The following is a 20,961-nucleotide window of genomic DNA, read 5'->3' on the forward strand; positions in this document are numbered from 1 at the left end:
AGGCTTTTATTAAATAATGGTTTTCAAAAGACTACAATCTTTTCTCACCTCAGCAGACCTCGTCTACTTGGCAAAAAAAAAAATTACTATAAAATACTAATTCTTTTAAGCAGGGCTTTGAACTGGTTCAAGCGAGTTCTGTCATGGCTGACTAAGCGAAACCAGAAGAGACCAAATTTTTACCATTTGCTTTTTTTTGTTTGTTTGTTTTAGGTGAAAGTTTACAAAGCAAACTAGTTTCCCATTTGATAGTTTGTAAATGAAGTGTTTCATGACCTTGGTTCCATTCCCCACAATGTGTCAGCACTCTCCCCATTTCTCCCCTGGTTTTCCTATTTTCTTTCATCCTGATTTTCTAATTCTTTCTGCCTTCTCATCTTTGATTTTGGGCAGATCATGCCCTTTTGATTTCATATAATTGATTGTTCTAAGGAGTACATTCCTCTTGAGTGTTACTGTTTATCTTATGTGCTTGTCTGTTGTTTGGCTGGGAGGTGGTTTTCGGGAATAGCTTCATTTCCAGGTCTGAAGGGTCCCTTAGGACCATAGTTTCAGGGGTTCCTTCAGTTTCTGTCAGATCAGCAAGCCTGATCTTTTTTTGTGAATTTGGCTTTTTTTTTGTTGTTGTTGTTGTTCTACAATCCTCTCCTGCTCTATCCAGGACCCTCTGTTGTGATCCCACTCAGAGCAGTTGGTAGTGGTAGCCAGGTACCATCCAGTTCTGCTCTCGGGGTCATGTAGGCTGCGGTTTATGTGGTACATTAGTTTTTTGGACTAATTGGTCCCTGGAGTCTTTGGTCTCCTTCAATCTCCCTAGATCCAGATGGGAAGAGACCAATAGTTGTTATCTTAGATGGCCACTTGTAAGCTTCTAATACACTAGACACTACTCACAGAAGTAGGATACAGAACATTGTCTTTATGTACTATGTTGTACCAATTGACATAGATGTCCCCTGATTCTATGATCCTTTGTCTTCTAGCTTAAGAACTTCTAACCTAGGAACTTTGGGTGATTCAGGATGGTGCCAAGAACAGGAAAAATTAAGGGTCAAGGTCCTGGAATGGGAGACTTGGAAGGGGCATAATGAGCCCTTTCAGGAGCCTAACGTGTGAGATTGGATTATTGGCTGGACTGTTGAGCGCGAGGAAACACTGGTGGCATAGTGGTTAAGTGCTATGGCTGCTGACAAAGAGGTCGGCAAATCCACCAGCCGCTCCTTGGAAACTCTATGGGGCAGTTCTACTCTGTCCTATAGGGCTGCTATGAGTCAGAATCAAATCGATAGCAGTGGGGTTTTTTTGGGTGGAGAGTGACACACATGCAAAGCAACGTAGTCAGGTGCCATCCTTGAGCAGGGCACCACCATCTTTGTGCTGTTTTCAACTCTGCTCAAAATCTGACGGGTAAGAAATTTGGTTGCTATGAAACACATACATTGCCCTTGTGTTCTAATAGGGAGATTAAGTTTCCACAAGCCTTCAACCCATAATTTTTCCCATTCCAGTTCACCCAGATTAAAAAAATTTAGGTCTGCTTTGGTGACACTTCCTTGGCCATGACTGAACCGGGAAGAACCGGTTCAAAGCCCTGCTTTTAACTTACCTTATTGGGCCCCTCAACTTCTGTTTTTATCCATCCTTACCTTTTTCCTTCATGTGTCAGAAGAAGTAGTCACTTCACTACTAGCTTCTTGAAACAGTAGATGGGAGCAATGGGAGATTTACCAAGAAAAGTCCTTGGTTTGGTCTTCAGCTGGCTTACTCCACCGTTTTCCCTCAGCACTGCAGGGAAACAGGAGAAAACTTAATGACTGCCTCCTGGCCAAACTCAAGAGCCTTACACAACGGACCATTTTCTCTTCTGGAAAATGGGAGTATGCAACCTAAATGGGACAGCAGCAAGAGATACTGCTACAGGAGCCAGGGAATACTAAACTGGCTAAGGAGCCATCATTTGCTAGCTACTACACCACCTTTGGAAATCAGCTGACCCTCCTCTCTTAGATGCAGTTTTCCTATTAGCACAGGTAGAAATATTTGACCACAAACTTAGCAGTGCAAGAAATATACCTTTATTATTTTTTTATTTAAATATGTTTCTACTAGTGGGAAAATAATCTCAATCATTTTACAGTCTTCATTCTTTTTTTCTCATTCTTTTTGGGAAACTGATACAGTTCTAAGATTTGGGTTGAGGATCCATCCACACTGACATCTGCTTAGGAGCCCATTCCCATCTGGTCTTTTGTTGTCAGTTCATACAGGTTGCTCATGAGTAATCCCTTATTTCTGACTCCAACTCCTCTACTGGTTCACCTCTATCTGAACTAATTCTCTGCCCTTTATGGGTGCACAGAAGTCATTCCACTGTTCCCTGGCCTCACTGGTTGGCCTGTATAAAACTCAGTTGACCTCTTTGAGACCCTTCCCCACTTTCATACTACAGTGAACTTAAATAATTCTACTGTTCTTGGTCCTTTATGGGATATGATGAACTCTGAGCTTTCTGGGGCCCATCAACCTGGATACACCATGGTGCCATTTCTACCCTGGTCCTTCCTCTGCTTTTTGGTTCTCTAGCTGCCAATCAGAGACACAAATCTCTTGCTTATAAATTGTCCAAAGTTACTTTTTTTTTTTTTTGAAAATTAAAAGCCTAGATGCTTGCAAATCAAAAGTTTCTTTAATCCTATTCTCTCTTGTAACACTCATTCTTCAATGAATCAGTGGATGTCACATGGAAGAAGGCAAACAGATACAAAGAAATTGCAGAGTACCTCAGTAATTATTTCAAAATATCTTAAACACATACAGAAAGTGGGATAAAATTCTTTTGGCCTATTATCAGGATGAAATGCCATAAAACAGGTAAGTTCCTAGCAGTGTCTGATTTATAATAAACATGAGATAAATATTAGTTTCTTTCTCTTAGTTTCTCCTACCTTTCTGACCACTTTCTTTTACCTCAGTGGTGTTTCTTCCCCTACCATTTTCCTATGCTTTCTTTTAAAATCTAGTTGTTTCTCAAGGGTGTGTATTAAGCTCTCAATACTTCTTACTTTTAATAACTCTTCTGAACACCTGCATGGACACCTCACACTAATCATGTCCAGAATTGCACCAGGATTATCTCCCCAAATTTCTCCCTCTTTCAGGATTTCTTATATCAGTGATGGCACAACAATCACAATTTTGCTTAAGAGAGAAACCTAAGCATTAATCTTGTGTCCTTCTCTCACTCCGTCACCTCCCACATCTAATCAGTTCTCAGTTAATTAACATTTCTCTAATCTGATGCCTTCTATCTATTCTCACAGTCACAGGTACAGCTAAGTCTCTCTACATATCTTACCTTTTATCTTATCTTCTTAACTGGTACCCTACCTTCCTATTTCTGGCCATCTTCCAAGGTACTGACAATATTCTCTTCCTAAAATATATATGTGATTATGTCATCCCTCCAACTTAAGCATTTACAATGGTTTTTCATTTTCTACTGAAGGTATTTCAGAGTATAGAAAAGGAAGGGATACTCCCAAACTCATTCTATGAATCAGCATAACCTTGACACCAAAGTAAGGTAAAGATACCACACACACACAAAAAAAGGAAAATTGCAGACCTATATCCTTCTTGGAAACCCTGGTGGTGTAGTGGTTAAGCACTACAGCTGCTAACCAAAAGATTGGCAGTTTGAATCCATCAGGATCTCCTTGGAAACTCTAGTGGGGCAGTTCTACTCTGCCCCATAGTGTCGTTATGAGTTGGAATCGACTTGATGGCAGTGGTTTTGGTTATATCCCTCGTGATTTATTTAGATTTATTCCTAACTTGTATCTCCCTATATCGCCTCAATTTCCTCTCCATATGGAAGATCTGTGCCTACTCTATTTAAAAATTAGTCCCTCTTTATTGATTATTGTCATCTTTTGCATAATGGTATCACTGATTCCCTGTTTTGAGCATTTTTTAATCTGAATTTATTTTTGTGATTTCCCTGTATGAGTTGATATTTGGTTGCTCTGTTCTGTGTTCTAGTGTTGTGTTGATATCTGATATTACTGATTTTCTAACCAGATAAATCCCTTTAGAATTTCTTGTAGTTTTGCAAATTCCCTAAGCTTCTGTTTATCTGTAAATGTCTTGATTTCGCCTTCATATTTGAGAGACAGTTTTGCTGGATATATGATTCTTGGCTGGCAATTTTTATCCTTCAATGCTCTGTATATGTCATCCCTTTGCCTTCTTGCCTGCATGGTTTCTGCCAAGTAGTCCAAACTTATTCTTATTGATTCTCCTTTGTAGGTGACTTCACTTATCCCTAGTTGCTCTAAAAATTTTCCCTTTATCTTTCGTTTTGGCAAGTTTGATTATAATATGTCTTGGTGACTTTCTTTTGGGATCTACCTTGTGTGGGGTTCGATGAGCATCTTGGATAGGTATCCTTTCATCTTTCACGATGTCAGGGAAGTTTTCTGCCAACAAATCTTCAACAATTCTCTGTATTTTCTGTTATCCCTCCCTGTTCTGGTATTCCAATTACTTGCAGGTTATTCTTCTTGATAGAGTCCTGCAAGATTCTTAGGGTTTCTTCATTTTAAAAAATTTTTTTATCTGATTTTTCTTCAAATATATCGGTGCCAAGTGCTTTATCCTCCATCTCCCCAATTCTGCATTCCAGTTCCTCAATTCTGCTCCCTTGACTTTCTACTGAGTTCTCTAATTCTGTAATTTTCTTGCTCATCTTCTGAATTTCTAAATGCTGTCTATGGATTCATGCAGCTTATTAAATTTTTCATTATGTTCTTGAATAATCTTTTTAATTTCTTCAACTGCTCTATCTGTGTGTTCCTTAGCTTTTTTTGTTTGTTGCCTGATCCTGTTCCTGATGTCTTGAAGAGTTCTGTATGTTAATCTTTTGTATTCTACATCTGGCAATTCCAGGAATATATCTTCATCCAGGAGAGTCCTTGATTTGCTGTTTTGGGATTTTGTTGGAGCAATCATGGTTGGCTTCTTTATGTGATTTGATATTGACTGTTGTCTCCAAGCCATCTATAAGTTATTGTAATAATTTGTTTTATGTTTGCTCACTGCGCCCTAGCTTCTTGCTTTGTTTTGTTTCAATATACCCAAATAGGCTACTAGAGTGAGCTAACTTGATTACTGGAGCCTTTGAAGCACTAATGTCCTGTTACCAGATGGCTAGAGCTGTTTCCAGGTATATAAGCCTAGGAGTCCATTCAGTATTCTTGTATAGATTCAGCTCAGGTGTCCTGATAGTCAGTCACCTAGTGTGTTGTGCAGGCTCTCACCTACTATCTTAGAAGAGTAGTGGTGATGGTTGTATGCACTGGTTTCTGGTAGCGGCAGGTGGTCACAATCTGAGTAAGGCTGGGTGCTGATAGCCTTCCCCCAAGTGTCAGTGAGGAAGGATCATCTCTGTTCTCTAGAGCGCTTTGGTGAGTAAGAGCTGCAGCTGTACCTTAGGCACCCAATGCTTATACATGTAAGGACTGGTAGGCACCATTATCCTCAGACCCCTTTTGTGGGTGGCTAGGTGGCATTGGATGGAGCCTCCAGCCCTCAGGTCCCTGCTGTGGGTAGGTGAGGTCCCTGCTTAATAGTCAGAGTGGTATCAGATCTCCAAAACCTGTCTCTCTACCTCACAGCTGAAACACTTAAAGTCAGACCTCAAACGGACTTGCCCTTGCAATATAATAGCCACCAGGATCCATATAGGGGTGAAAGCCAAAGTCTGTGGTTCGCTTATGCCCAGACTGGAGCCATTTCTGCTCTGAGTTTCCAGATTAGGGGAGCTGGAAAAGTATTTTTCCCCCATTTGTTAATTTGTTCCTTCTCCCAGACCAGGAGAATGGCTCCAAGAGCACAGCAGGTTCTATCTCAGGCCCAGGGAAATCAACTGTTAATGAAGCCGGCTGGGACAGAGGGGGGAGGGATCAGATAGATAGGAGAGAGCACTTTCAAAAGAAGGAGCTATTGGATCCAAGCAGTAAATTAGACAAAATCACTTATCTTGTATCAAGAGAGCTGTTTTATCTCAGATTCCAGAGGCATGTGTAGCTTGTGTGCACTGGCTGGGTCCCCATCAAGATTGCCCCAGGGGGTTAGTGCTGCATCCCCCGCTTGCCTTCTTTCGCTAAAGCAGCTTTGTCCTAAGCTCCACAGCCAGTCCCGCGGCTGTCACACCAAGGGGTCAGGGTGCCAGCACTTCGTTTGCCTTCTTTCACTGAAGCTGCTGCTTCCTAAACACTGTGGCCAGCCCCACTGTAGACACGCCACAGGGTCAGGGGTGCGCCACTCTGCTTGCCTTCTTTCACTGAAGCTGCGGTGTCTCAGGAAACTACTATCAGCCCTGTCGCATTCACACCAAAGAACAGTGACAAGGAATCGGAGCTGAGGCCTGAACAGGCTCAGCAACTTGTCTCTTCTGCACCTTCTTTCCCTCCCCCATGGCTCAGATCGATTCCTTAATTTTGCATTTGATGCTCAGGGTTCCTAGACTGTCATATATGTAACTGATTCACTTGTTTTTTTGCGTCTTTGTTGCAAGAGGGTTCAGAGGAAGCTTTTGAGTAGTTTGCCATCTTGGCCCTGACTTCCCAGTCATTTTTGAGCAGGGTGTTGTTCAGTTTCCAAGTGTTTGATTTCTTTTCCTTGCTTTTTCTGTTATTGATTTCCACTTTTATGGCCTTATGGTCAGAGAAGATGCTTTGTAATATTTCGATGTTTTGGATTCTGTTAAGGCTTGCTTTATGACCTAATATATGGTCTATTCCAGAGAATGGTCCATGTGTATTGGAAAAGAAAGTATACTTGGCTCATGTTGGGTGGAGTGTTCTGTATATGTCTATGATGTCAAGTTGGTTGATTGTGGCATTGAGATCTTCCATGTCTTTACTGAGCTTCTTTCTGGATGTTCTGTTCTTCACTGAAAGTGGTGTGTTGAAGTCTCCTACTATTATTGTTGAGCTGTCTATCTCACTTCTCAATGCTGTCGGAGTTTGTTTTATTTATCTTGCAGCCCTGTCACTGGGTACATAAGTATTTAATATGGTTATATCCTTCTGGTATATTGTCCCTTTAATCATTATATAGTGTCCTTCCTTATGTTTTGTGGTGGATTTAACTTTAAAGTCTATTTTGTCAGAAATTAATATTGCCACTCCTGCTCTTTTTTGATTGTTGTTTGCACAATATATTTTTTTTCACCCTTTGAGTTTGTTTATTTGTGTAGGCAGCATATAGATGGATCATGTTTTTTTTAATCCATTCTGCCACTCTGTCTCTTTATTGGTGCATTTAGTCCATTTCCATTTAGCATAATTATGGATAGGTATGAGTTTAATGCAGTCATTTTGATGTCTTTCTTTGTGTGTTGTTGACAGTTTCTTTTTTCCACTTAATTTTGTGTGCTGAGTAGTTTGTATATTGTCTTTTCCTCTTATTGTTGTTGATTTTGTGTTTGCTGAGTCTCTATTCATTTCTTGTATTTCATTTTTATGTGTTTGTTAGCCTGCTTTGTGGTTACCTTAATATTTACCTTATTTTTCTAAGTTTAAACCTAACTTTTATTTTTTTATATCACCTTGACTTCCTCTCCATATGAAAGATCTATAACTACATTTTTTTAGTCCCTCTTTATTGTTTTAAATCATTTACATAATGACATTGTTGTTTCCTTGTTTTGAATGTTTCTTTATCTTGATTTATTTTTGTGATTTTCCCCTCTGGGCTGATATCTGGTGCTCTGTCCCACACTCTAGTCTTGGGTTGATAGCTGATATCATTGGTTTTCTAACCAGTGAACTCCCTTCAGTATTTCTTGTAGTTTTGGTCTGGTTTGTACAAATCCCCTAAACTTCTGTTTATCTGGAAAGGTCCTAATTTCGCCTTCATATTTGAGAGACAGTTTTGCTGGATATATGATTCTTGGCTGGCAATTTTTTTCCTTCAATGCTTTATATAAGTCATCCCATTGCCTTCCTGCCTGCATGGTTTCTGCCAAGAGGTCCGAACTTATTCTTATTGATTCTCCTTTGTAGGTGACTTTTCTCTTATTCCTGGCTGATCTTAAAATTCTCTGTGTATCTTTCGTTTTGGCAAGTTTGATTATAATATGCCTCGGTGACTTTCTTTTGAGATATACCTTATATGGGGTTTGATGAGCATCTTAGATAGGTATCTTCTCATCTTTCACGATATCAGGGAAGTTTTCTGCCAACAAACTTTCAACAATTCTCTGTATTTTCTGTTATCCTTTCCTGTTTTGGTACTCCAGTCACTCGTAGGTTATTTCTCTTGATAGAGTCCCACATGATTCTTAGGATTTCTTCATTGTTTTAAATTCTTTTATCTGATTTTTCTTCAAATATATTGGTGCCAAGTATTTTATCTTCAATCTCACTAATTCTGCCTTCCATTTCCTCAGTTCTGCTCCTCTGACTTTCTATTGAGTTCTCTAATTCTGTAATTTTATTGTTAACCTTCTGAAGTTCTGATTGCTATCTCTGTGTGCATTCTCGCAGCCTGTTCAATTTTTTATTATGTTCTTGAATAACTTTTTTAATTTCTTCAACTGCTTTATCTGTGTGTTCCTTGGCTTGTTCTGCATTTTGCCTGATCTCTTTCCTGATCTCTTGAAAAATTCTGTATATTAATCTTTTGTATTCTACATCTGGTAATTCCACGAATACCTCTTCATCTGAAATATTCCTTGATTCTTTGTTTTGAGAGCTTGTTGAAGCGATCATGGTCTGCTTCTTTATTTGATTTGGTATAGACTGTTGTCTTCAAGCCATCTATGAGTTATTGTACTAATTTATTTTATGTTTGCTTACTGTATCCCAATTATGCCCAAATAGGCTGCTTGAGTGAGCTAGCTTATTTGCACCTTTGAAGCTCTAACGTCCTGTCATCACATGGCTAGTGCTGTTACAAGATATATGAGCCTAGGAGTCCATTCAATTTTCTTGTATGGATTCAGCTCAGGTGTCCAGGTAGTTGGTCAGCAAGTGTATGGTACAGGCTCTGTCCCACAGTCTTAGAGGGGCAGGGGTGACTGGTGTAGGCACAGGTATCTGGTTGCAGCAGGGTATCCTGCTCTGAACAAGGCAGGGGGCTGACAACCATCCCCTGAGTGTCTGTGAGCAAAGGGCATCCCTGTTCCCTAGAGTGCACAGGTGGGTGGTTCTGCAGCCAGATCATGGGCACCCAATGATTTTGGTTGTAAGGACTGGGAGGCATCACTTATCTTTGGACCCCTGTCATGGGTGGCTAGGTGACATGGGTGGAGCCACAAGCCCTCATGCCCCTGATGTGGGTGAGGACCCTGTTTAACAGGCAAAGTGGTGTCAAATGTCAAACATCAAAAACCCATCTTTCCACTGCACAGCTGAAACAGTCAGATCTTGAGCACATACATTGTTGCAGTCTGCCAACAAGGTCCTAATCTCCTAAAATGGGCCCACATAGGTCCATGCTGGGGTGAAAAATATTCAAAGTGCACGGACCATTTGTGCCTAGACAGGAGCCACTTCTGTCCTGAGCTTCCCAGCTTAGTGGAACTGGCAGCTTATCTTTTCCCCCAATTGTTAATTTATTCCTTCTCCAAGGCTGGGAGAATGTCTCAGTTCTTGCAGCAGGACCTAACTCAGGCTGAGGGAAATCGACAGCCACTGAAGCCGGCTTGGGTTCTGAGGGTACAGTAAAATAAATGCAAGTACTTAGCTTTTGCTGAGAGCACAGTTCTTCTCTGGTTCCAGAGGTGTAAGTAGACTGTGTGGCTCACTGTCTCCCCCTGAGGAAACCGTGTCCCGAATGCTACCACCAGCCCCTCTGCAGTCACTGCAGGGGATCATCCTGAGGGGCACCAGTTCCTGCCGGGTCAGGTCCGCTAACTCCTCGCTGCTTCTGAACTGTCTTTCCCTCCCCTGCAGCTCAGTCCAATTTCCTAACTTTGCCTTTGATGTTCAGGGCTCCTTAGTTTGTCATATATATAATTGTTTCACTTGCTTTTTGCGTCTTTGTTGTAACAGGGCTCACCGGAAGCATCTGACTATTCTGCCAATTTGGCCCCACCTCCTCTGTGCGCCTTCTTGACTTTAAATCACGCAGTATCCCCTTGTTCTGTTCCATCAACTGCCTCTTGATCTATGTTTAGGTTCCGCATGAGCACGATTAAGTGTTCTGGAATTCCCATTCTTCACAATGTTATCCATAATATGTTATGATCCACACAGTTGAATGCCTTTGCATAGTCAATAAAACACAGGTAAACATCTTTCTGGTATTCTCTGCTTTCAGCCATGATCCATCTGACATCAGCAATGATATTCCTTGTTCCATGTCCTCTTCTGAATCCAGCTTGAATTTCTGGCAGTTCCTGGTTGATGTACCAATGCAACTGCTATTGAATGATCTTCAGCAAAATTTTATTTGAGTGTGATATTAATGATATTGTTCGATAAATTCCGTATTATATTGGATCACCTTTCTATGGAATGGATAAAAATATGGATCTTTTCCAGTTGGTGGCCAGGTAGCTGTCTTCCAAATTTCTTGGCACAGATTAGTGAGCACTTCCAGCACTGCATCTTTTTGTTGAAACATCTCAATCTCAGCTTAAGTGTCAACTCCTCTGTAAAGTCTTAATTTCTTCCTTCCCAGGAATACTAATAATTCCTTCCTTTGTACTTTCATATCACTTAGTGAATGTAGTTTTAGAGTATTTTAGCACTATGGATACTTTATTTTGGGTACGTGCTATATCTTCTTCTTCCAATACAAAGTGAACTACTTGAGAAGCCTGTCTTCTTTTGATTCCAGCATTGGCATTTATAGCCAGAACTCTGAATTGCTGTTCACTTTAGTTGAGTGGAGAACTTGATGGCAAGAAGAATAAGAGCTGTTAACCCAACCACACACATGGAACAAGAATGTCTGAGTTTTATTTTTAAGCAAGAACGTGATGGTTGGACTTTTTCAGGATGTTAGAATTATCTTTAATAATACTTCCTCCTGTTTGTTTATCTAAGGCACAGGGAAAATGACCCCCACGAATTCCTCAGGGAACAACAGATGGCAAATCCTTGAATTTCCTGACTACAAAATTCCTAACGCTCTAATGAAGAAACATGTATTTGAAGACCCTGTGTCCAAACCAAAGCAGTGAAGTAGAGGATGTAGCAGGAGTAATTGAGTCATGAACATGCAAGGAGAGTGCCTGCCACACAGAGCTTTAGAACAGAACGCCATACTGCAACCCGTTCCAAAAGCACCCTTTTTGGTTATGGTGTGTTGTAAATCTTAAGACACAACACCTATTCCTTTTGCCAACAGACTATTGAAATATATGGTCCAATTTTTCATGATAAACATATCTCCCAACCAGTTTGTATGGGCTTTTAGCAAAGACAAAGATAAACATGCCCCTTTGGCAATTTCCTAGCTTTAGCTAAATTTGCCCTGTTGCTTCATTATAACCTTTCGTTTTCATTTATGTCTCTCCAGAAAAAAATAGGAACTCTGGAAATTTTGAAAATCAATTTCCCAAATTCTTTTCACACAGGGTCTCAACTGAAAAGTTATCTTACCATCCTACAGGGACCACAGTCTCTAAAGAACACATTCCACATTACAGCTAATCCCAAAGCCCAAATTTAGATCCTAATTATTGAAGTCACTTCATCCTTGATTTAAGGTCTTTTAATGGACATTTAGAGGTTTGGCCATCACTTCACACCTGCCACAGTGTCAATCAATTTGAGGGGGAAAAAAAAAAAAAGCTTTTTTATGTCAATCAACAAATCCTTGGAGATGTTGTAACCGGTTATGATGCATTACCCTTTGACCACTGTGACTTGAAGCCTCCAGCATTAAACAGTATGTGCCAGAAATAATTAAAAGCTAATCTTGATTGTATTCACATATAAATGAAGCATTTATAACTGGAGTGTTTATACTGTCTGAGCAAGAAGACTAGGGAGTCCATCTTCCCTAGTACCACCATTAGAATTGCCATTAATCAAACGTAGTGGGTTGAGATTCAAAGCTATAGTCCCAACACTGCAAATATTTAACACCAATGTGATTGCTATTATCCTGTATTAATGTCCTGCCACAAGCGTTAACAAGGCCACTATAGCAAACTAATTTTCAATGCCCCTGGAACCCAAAAAGATGAATTTTCCAGGAAACAGCCATTGTGGAAAACAGCAATATATAGGGCTGTGGCTGGCCTTACACATTTTAGTGGTTACAAAAATGTCTCCCCCACCCCTGGTGAGTTACAGCTCCCTGAGGTATTACACTGAATCACCTTGTTTCTCCCAGTAACTGCTCTGTTGTGTCTGGCTCAGGGGCATTCATCTGAATGACACCAACCTCAAAATCGGAATTTGGGCTCTAAATCTTGAGCGTGTGAAATTTTTCTTCATGGGCCAGATTTCGTGGAATCCAAGAGAAGTGAGAGAATCACCAACACATAGCTGGTGTGTACCTGTTCACAACTCATCTACGCCATCGCCACATCCTGTCCTTAGAATGACCTTATAGAAAAGAAAAGCTAATGGGAATAGCTACAGAAATGAGAATGGCTGAGGAGTAAATAAAACAACAGGAAGGCAGGCAGGGGCAGTGATGCCCAGACTGAACCAAAATAAAACAAATTCACTATACCATAAATTGCTCACACTATATGGGAGTCTATTACTGGGAGTTCATGAGAACTGGGAAGAGGCTGTGAATTCTTACTATATTCAGAGCCTATCAATCACTCCCAAAATCCCAGGGCCAAAGAAATCTAACTCCTGATGAATTGTCCATGGTTATTGGGGAGAGTAAAGAGTGGGTAAATTAAACCCCCAGATAGCCCTATCCGTGGTGTGAAGTACATTACACACCTTTCTCTTTCATTCAAACTGTGAATACTTGAGGATAGCTAGCCATCCTGAGGGCCCAATACACGGGCGGCCCAAGTGTCTAGAGCTCAATATATTTCTGTTGACTTCAAGAGGATTTTCCTGAAGTGTTAAAGCACTTAGCACATCGTCTATCACATAATAAGCACTCAGTAAATAACAGCAATTCAGCAGCTGCACAATCACTGCCTCCATTTAAGCTTTCACCTCTCCACCGGAGATGTATAATCCACATTACAAACTATATCACCTTCTCCTCATATTACTGATTCATTCATTCATTTGATCATTTAACAATTATTGATTGAGCAATTACTATGTGCTAGGCAATCAATCCCATATTTCAGTCATCTGGAGTCTGGTAAGAGGAGCCTTGATGGTGCAGTGGTTAAAGTGCATGGTTGCTAACTGAAAGGTTGGTGGTTTGAAACCACCAGCTTTTCTGTGGGAGAAAGATACACCAGTCTACTTTCAAAAAGATTTACAGCCTTAGAAACCTTATGGGGCAGTTCTACTCTGTCCCATAGGATTGCAATGAGTTGGAATTGACTAGATGGCAACAGGTTTTATTTTTGATTGGAGACTGGTAAGAAGCCCTGGTGGTGCTGTGGTTAAGAGCTTAGTTGCTAACCAAAAGGTTAAGAGCTTGGTTGCTAACCAAAACGTTGTCAGTTTGAATGAATTAGCCATTTGGCATCAGCCTGTCTCTGTGACATTGAGATTCTCAATGTCTCTAAGCTTCAGTTTCCTCATGTGGAAAACAAACACAGTAATAATATTTTCCTTGGGTTTCTGTGAGGATTAAAAGAGTTTGTGTGATGAAATATTCAGCACAGAGCTTAGTATGTGGTTAACTCCATAAATGTAGACCTTCAAAAAACCAAAAGCGACCCATTGTCATCAGGTCGATTTCAACTCATAGTGACCCTATAAGACAGAGTAGAACTGTCCCATAGGGTTTCCAAGGAGCAGTTGGTGGATTCCAACTATCAACCTTTTGGTTAGCAGTCAAGTGCTTAACCACTGTGCAACCAGGGTTCCAGTAGCCTCAAGGCCCTGGCTAAATCTAGCATCACTGTGAACCCTACGCTGGCTTACACAGTCTGTTAATTTTATCTTTCCCAGAGCTCAATTAGTACTTGCTATCTCTTCTACCAAGTGTAATTCTTGAGTTTTTTATGCAATTGACAGTCTTCCCTTGCCTCTTATTCCATGAATTCCCACCTTTAACTTTGCCCATGGGAAAGCTCAATAGCATAGGAATCCAGGTCATGGACTGAGTCCAGATAAAGAACAATGCAGCAAAAAAGCCCATCTTCACAAAGGAAGAGCAAGTTTTGAGGGAAAAACAATGCAATCCTCCTCAGAGTATAGGGATTTAGTAGGGTAGAGTTGTGTGGAGGATAGTGGTCAACAACACCTGGAAGAAGAAACGGGAGGTTGCCCACATGAATTACGGGTCAACTATTGGGATTGAGGGATATCAACAGTCACGAGGGATATCAACAGTCAAGTTTACTCTATTTCTTCCTCTATAATCTTTAGCCCAGTGGCTTTGAGCAACTTGAGTCTCATTGATGGGCAGAGAGTCTCTCATAGTGACACTGTACTTCTTGATCTCCTTGGCACATCTGGCTGTTCAGCCAAAGATCGGGATCCAAGAACATAATTCTAAAGAATGGACTATTGGTAGTAGCCAGGAGGATAAGAAAGATGGAGTTATAGCTCTTGAATCTCAGTGCTCCTGCTGATAAAATGGGGTTTCTAACTCTCTAAAAATGTGATAGAAGTTTTATGAATTTGGGCATATGGACATTTTGCCTAAAGAAAGAGTGGGTAGATTTTATCAGTTTACCAAAGAGGACTGCGAATTGGCCCTGGCCTGATTTGCTCAGAAGAATGATTCTGATTCTCCACCCCAACTATGCTGCCTCAGAGCTCCTTAGGTAATGCTTTCTTCAATTCAATCCAGCCCTTACCCTTCTCACACAGCTGCAATCTCCATGGGGCTCCCTTGAGCACTTGGCCCTCTCAGCAAGACTTGGATATCAGCCATGCTTTTAGAAACCACAACCACAGCAGAGATAAGCCCTGTATATGACACACCCACTCCTACTGTCCTCTGAACCCCAGAGGGCATCCAAATCAGTGTCCATTCTAACACCAACTCACAATTGCAGCCCATCACAGTGTACAGCTCCCTGTAACTCTCAACCCCTCAAATCTGAATAAGATAGAAAATGAAAAACTTATTTTCACAGTGTAATGGAAAATGAAAATCCAAATGATACTTATGAAAAATATTGACCACAGGAAAAATATTTATGGTTAAATCCAAGTTACCCCCTTCCCCTCCCCCCCAAAAAATGGAGAATGCAACTATACAGTAGTTTCCCAAGAAATGGTGAATAACAGTCATCTTTATGGTTCTTTTGATTATCTCTCCTGGTCACAAGATGGCTGCTGAAGTTCTAACCACAGTATATCTTTAAAAAAGTTTTTTTTGTCCCTTGAAGGTCATCTTCTGTTTTTCTTTTTTATTTCTTTTGTTTTCTAATTCTTTTTTTTCATTCTTCCCTCTTTTGTTCTTCTCCCTCCTCCTAATACACACTTTTTTTTTGTAAGGGGAATACCATGATGCCACTTTAGCCTGGCACCGGTAGATGTGACACCAGGGCCTGCTGTTGAAAGCACTGTAGAATCAAGAGCCGGAACGGTTGGAGTTGGAGGTCAGGGCATGGTAGGGTACTCATTGAAAACCCCAGTCTATTTTGCCGATGCCTGGTCTTTGGTTCATTTTGGGATCACCTTGATTTGTCCTCCTATAAAAAATGACTCATCTAAGGCAAGGACGTCCTCACTGACTCCTTGTCTGAGAACTCTATATATGCAAACTCTTTGGGATGGCCACTGAATTTGTCACAGAGCAGGGTAACACGGTTGACTGAATCACAGCCATGAAAGTTTGCTTCCGGCTCTTCCGCTGTTGCACCATACTCCACATTGCCAACCAAGTCTACATTCTAGCAGAAAGAAAGGGTAAATGAAAAGGAGGAAAAGATGTTGCTTAAATCAGAAAAACAAATCCTTTCCCAGAAACCCCACAGAACGATTTTGCTTATATCTCATTGACCAGAATAGTGACAAATAACCACAACCTGGCTAGAGAGTAGATAATGAAAAGGTGGTTGAGAAAGGAGATTGGGTCATTCAACCAAAATGTCTACCTCAGGTGGTAACTGAAAAGTTACCTTGTCTAACTTCTGGGCTTGATCCATGGTGAGAGAGTCTACCACAGTAACCTCTGAGTTGAATGAAGCCAGGATATAAAGAGAAATATCCTTTCTTCCCTCCTTACCTCCCTGCTTTCATTCCTTCCTCCCTTCATCTTTTTTTGCTTAAAGGGACTTTTTAAAAACAAATCATCTATAGTAATCAATACTACATGCTAGGCATTGCTCTAGTCACTGGCATCACAACAGTGCACAGGACCTATTCAGGCCTCACTACTCAGGTAGTTTACCACGTAGTTAGAGAGAGATTTGCTTGCATTGCGTGCTTGCTTTTCAACGTACTGGGGCAGAACACTGTGGGGGCACTTGCCAGGAGAGACAAAGCTAGAGTGGTGTGTGTGTGTGTCCATCAGAGAAATCCAGGGTGAGACGGAGTTACTCAGGCAGAATGACTGGAGGAGTGAGAGAGAAAATTTTTAAGTTCAGTGTGACTGAAGCAGAGTTTAGGAGTATAAGAACACTTCAGAAAGGCAGTAGGACAAAAGAACTGGCTGAAGGAGAAGCTGGAAAGGGAAGCAGAGGCCAAGTCATGGAAGGCCTTCTCAGCAGAGGGAAGCTACTCAGACTTTCATTAGGGAACACTGGAAAGCTACTTTCAGCAGGGGAATGTGGGAGAAAGTTTGCTTTTAGAAAGAACTCTATGGGTACAGCCTGGGGAACGACTGAGAGGGGGTCACAGTGATGACCAGAGATAATCAGGGAGGTCGCAGTGGTCCAGGCAGGAGATTGGGCCCTGAATCTGTGAAGTGGCAATGCTATGAGGAGACATACAGGGAGGATCTATGAAGTAATGGACTGGTAAACTAAAGGGAGAGAGAATACATGGCCTCTAAGGGATTTTGCACTCAAAGGTTTTGGTTTGTACCATTCTCATAAGGGACAGAGAAGTAAAATTCACCAGTTCACTTGGGTGAAGGGTTCAATAGACCACAGCACACCACTTTTTTTTTTCCTGCAGTTTTATATCAGTTAGAATTTTTTGCATCTGCATGTAACAGAAAGTATAATCGCAGTGGCTTACACATACAGGCTTTTTTTTTTTTTTTTTTTTTCTCACAGACACGTGGTTGGTTTGAAGATGTCAGAGTAAATGTCATTCTTGGAATCTCCCTCATTGTCACAGCGTGCCTGCTGCAGCTCCATTGATATGCATTCAAGGCAGTAGGAAGAATAAATGGGAAGGGTTGTGCCAGCAATATGGGTCCTCATATCAGAAAAGAGAAATTATTTTACAAAAGACCTCTCCCAGAAGATTTCTGCTTATCCTTCTGGATGTTGGCCTCCTCTAATTGAACGGGAAGCTGGATGCCAGTATTGGTTTTCTGGACTCTATAGAAGGAGGCAGCAAGGGAGAAAGGGCGTGAAAGTGGCTGTTCAGCAGTCAATCAACAGTGTTTGCCCCAAGTGGCTTACAAGCCTGGGTTATAGTTGAGGGGCGAGGGAGAGCCGTGGCAGCAAGCATGTAGCAGAGGTCAGCCACAGTCATGAATTTTATGAAAGGTTTGGTGGAAACTACATTTAAGAAAAAATATGTGGTGACTATGATTCCCCCAACAGCACGATCCGGTGATTTGCAACGTACTTGCATTTCATGGCCCTCATTCCAGGTATTGTCACTCGCTTTCATGTCAGACACTTGAGTTGTTTTCAAATCACCAGGCTGGCCCGCTACTGAATTACACACACGTGCACACACAGAGACCCTTTAGGAGCCCCCAGTGTACAGTGAGAAGTGTGCTTGTTCTTCTGGTGGCTGTGGCATCAACACCATTGATTTCTTTAGGCAAATATACTTCTTTGCAGGACTAGAACTACAGGAAGATTAAAACTACCCTTTCCCCTGGATCTCCTGCCAAAGGCTTGTAGTCTAAACTCCTTTAAAACAATTTTACACCCATGGGATCATATGATTTTCAGGACAACTCTGCGAAGCAGGCATTCCTCACCATTTTAGAAGAGGAAACTGTGCAAAAGAAGTGAAAGTGTTTGTTCAGGGTCCCTAGTAAAGTGTGGGGGTCAGCAACACTACTCTTAAGGAAAACTTTCTAAGTTTTCAAATTTTAGCTCCTTCTAATGCTGAGTGACTCAAATACCATGAGTGTACCAGCAAAGCGATGGCACTGAAAAACGAGGGAAGGTCAGCCTTGATAAATCATAACTTAACTATAATTTTCATTTAGAAAAATCTGGGAAAAAAATAGCCCTGTTTATTTATGCTATGGCAATAAACCCCAAAATGTAGTGGATAAAAAGGCCAACTATTTTAGTATGCTCATGTATTCTGTGGTTCAGGAACTCAGACTAATCACAGTGGGGATGGCTAGTCTGCTCCATGATTTCTGGGTGCAAAGATAGAAAGAGTTAAATGGCTGTGAGTTACTGTATAGCTGGGGCTTTTTCATTCACATGTCTGGTTCCTGGGCTGGGAAGACCCAAAAGCTTGACTCAGTTGGGGCTATTGACTTGAGCAACCTATGCATGGTCTTTTCATATGACTTGGGCTTTCTCACAATACTGTAACCTCAGCGTAATTTGACTTTTTACATGGTACCTCAGGGCTCCTAGAGAGCATGCTCTAGTGAGCAAGGCAGAAGTTGTATGGCCTTTTATATTCTAGTCTTAGAAATTCCACAGTGTAACTTTCACCCAGCTTCAAGCGGGAGGAACTCCACTTGATGCAGGGGTATCAAAGAATTTGTAATCATATTTTAAACCAGTGCAAAAACCAATACATATATCCTGCATTTTGAGTTGGTATGGGGTAGGAAGAATGCACTGCACTTTTTTCCAGAGCTTTGTACCTCTAAATGTATTTATATGGCCCTGATGCTATCACTAAAAAAAAAAATCACTAAGCTAGGCTATATGAAGAAGAATGCCGCATCAGGATTGGAGGAAGGCTCGTTAACAACCTGGGATGTGCAGATGTTACTACCTTGTTTGCAGAAAGCGAAGAGAACTTGAAACACTGATGAAGACCAAAGACCACAGATTTCAATACGGATTACACTTCAACATAAAGAAAACAAAAATCCTCACAACTAGACCAATAAGCAACATCATGGTAAATGTAGAAAGTATCGAAGTTGTCAAGGACTTCATTTTACTTGGATCCACAAACAATGCCCATGAAAGTATCAGTCAAGAAATCAAACGACGTATTGCATTGGGCAAATCTGCTGCAAAAGACATTTTTAAAGTGTTAAAAAGCAAAAAATGTTACTTTGAAGACTCATGTGCTGACCCAAGCTACGGTATTTTCAATTGCCTCATATGCATGTGAAAGCTGGACAATGAATAAGGAAGGCTGAAGAAGAATTGACGCCTTTGAATTATGATGGTTGTGAAGAATATTGAATATACCATGGACTGCCAGAAGAATGAACAAATCTGTCTTGGAAGAAGTGGAGCCAGAATGCTCCTTGGAAGGCAGGATGATAAGACTTTATCTCACGTACTTTGGATATGTTATCAGGAGGGACCAGTCCCTGGAGAAGGACATCATGCTTGGTAAATTGGAGGGTCAGTAAAATAGAGGAAGACCCTCAACCAGATGGATTGACACAGTGGCTGCAATGATACGCTCAGGTATAACGATTGTGAGGATGGCACAGGACTAGGCAGTGTTTCATTCTATTGTACATAGGGTTGCTACGAGTTAGAACCGATTCGACAGCACCTAACAACAACAATGCTATCACTTACTAACTGTGAAACCATAGAAAACTTACCTGGTTTTTCTGAGTTCCAGTTTCCATGTATTTTTATAATGAAAATAATACTAATACCTACCTCACTGGACTTCCGTGAGAATAAAATGAGGTAATGTACAGTAAAGCGCTTAGCAAGGACCAAGTCAACATTTATTTAATAAATACATCTATCACTTACCATGTGTCTGGCTCTGCTCTAAGTGTTCTACAAATATTATTTCATTTAATCCTCATTTTACCCCTATGACCCAGGTACTGTTATTATCCCTATTTTAGGAATGAGAAAACTGAAGCACAGAAAGGATAGTGACTTGTCTCTGGTCACAAAGCTAGTGACCATAGATTGCCATAGATTGAACTGGGCTATCTAGCTCTAGAGTCCATGCTCTCAACCAGTATGATAATGCTACCTCTCAGTGGATAGGATAGATATAAATAAACCAAAAACCCGTTGCCGTCTAGTTGATTCTGGCTCATAGCAACCCTATAGGACAGAGTAGTGCTGCCCCATAGGGTTTCCAAGGATTGCCTGGTGGATTCGAGCTGACGACCTCTTGGTTAGCAGCCATAGCTATTAACCACTGCACCACCAGGGTTTCCACATATATAAAAATATATAGATAAAAATAGATACAGGTATATATAAATGGCGGTGTAAGCCGAGGATTTTTGTTTGTAAAGAGACTCTGTTATCTAAACCAGGGGTTGGCAAATTATGGCTGTGGTCCAAATCCAGCCAAGCTCATTCATAAAGTACCGTCTATGATCACTTGTGTGCTACAACAGTGAGCTGAATAGTTATAATATAAAGCCAAAAATATTTATTATCTGCCCTTTGTGGGAAAAATTTGCTGACCCCTGGTCTAAACCTTACCAGCAACAGCCTGTATCTGGGATTTTTTGGAATTTCAACATGCTTTATCCTTGTGCTCAATAATTAAATGTTAAATGTCACCTGTTAACGAGCAAGGATAGTTCAAAACACTGAAGGAAAGAGAGAAGAAGCAAGTT

At 40.9% G+C, this 20,961-nt stretch overlaps 1 long non-coding RNA gene across 1 annotated transcript in view; it reads right to left on the minus strand.

The window, feature by feature from the left end:
• Nucleotides 1-1,677: 1,677 nt before the first annotated feature.
• The window catches only part of LOC126059527 (uncharacterized), a 103,818-nt gene continuing 84,534 nt past the window's right edge, over nucleotides 1,678-20,961 (minus strand). The window contains exon 3 of the long non-coding RNA XR_007513442.1: nucleotides 1,678-1,785. This is a non-coding gene — a long non-coding RNA (uncharacterized LOC126059527). The remainder of the gene's footprint in view (nucleotides 1,786-20,961) is intronic.

The sequence above is a fragment of the Elephas maximus genome, chromosome 16 (assembly GCF_024166365.1).
Source record: "Elephas maximus indicus isolate mEleMax1 chromosome 16, mEleMax1 primary haplotype, whole genome shotgun sequence".
NCBI classification, from domain to species: domain Eukaryota; kingdom Metazoa; phylum Chordata; class Mammalia; order Proboscidea; family Elephantidae; genus Elephas; species Elephas maximus.